The sequence below is a fragment of the Euprymna scolopes genome, chromosome 1, assembly GCF_053919585.1.
Source record: "Euprymna scolopes isolate OS-2025 chromosome 1, ASM5391958v1, whole genome shotgun sequence".
NCBI lineage: Eukaryota > Metazoa > Mollusca > Cephalopoda > Sepiida > Sepiolidae > Euprymna > Euprymna scolopes.
The window spans coordinates 114,808,237-114,809,085 of record NC_136482.1 but is presented as its reverse complement, the minus strand read 5'-3'; the positions used below and the strand labels follow the sequence as shown (position 1 = coordinate 114,809,085).

At 47.1% G+C, this 849-nt stretch overlaps 1 pseudogene; it reads left to right on the top strand.

Moving 5' to 3' along the window:
• The first annotated feature begins 298 nt into the window (after window positions 1-298).
• Window positions 299-461, top strand: LOC145284644 (U2 spliceosomal RNA; annotated as a pseudogene).
• The last annotated feature ends 388 nt before the right edge of the window (window positions 462-849 follow it).

The window sequence follows — 849 nt, the reverse complement described above, 5'->3', positions numbered from 1 at the left end:
CCACCTTTCAGGAGCTGGTCCCGCTTTTCCCTCCCCCTCCCTCTCTCTCCATATTAAAAAACGGCTTTTTGCCTAATTTGCTCAGTGGGGAAGCAAATAAATACATACTGCAAGCAAAGACCATATTTGTGAGCAACCCTACATATAAGACCTTGGTCAATGTAGGGGCAACCCTTCATACCAATTTCACTATCCAGCTCCCCTCCTCCCCGGGGAGTTGGTCCCCATTTTCCCTTCACTCCTCACATAAAAAACTCGGCCTTGTGTCTAATTATCTTGGTGGAGGAGCAAATAAATACTCTTTTCTTGGCCTTTTGGTCAAGATCAAAGTGTAGTATCTGTTCTTCAGATGCTGCAGGCTATGACTAGCTATGACTAGCAAAGACCAGATGTGGGGGCAACCCCACATGCCTGACCTTTAACCAGCTCCCATTTCCCACCTCTCGGGAGCTGGCCCCCTTTTCCCCTTCCCCCTTCCTTCACTCCTCACATTAAAAATCGGCCTTGTGCCTAATTTGCTCGGTGGGGGAGCAAATAAATACCATCTGTTCTTCAGATGCTGCAAGCTATGACTAGCTATGACTAGCAAAGACCAGATGTGGGGGCAACCCCACATGCCTGACCATTAACCAGCTCCCATTTCCCACCTCTCGGAAGCTGGTCCCCTTTTTCCCTTCTCCCTCCCTTCACTCCTCACATTAAAAATCGGCCTTGTGCCTAATTTGCTCGGTGGAGGAGCAAATAAATACCATCTGTTCTCCCAGTTACTCCATTTTTATGTTTTTCAAAGGGTTTCTTTCTTGATACCCCGGGTTAAGTTCAAGATGTCACTTTTGTCACTTTTGTTAG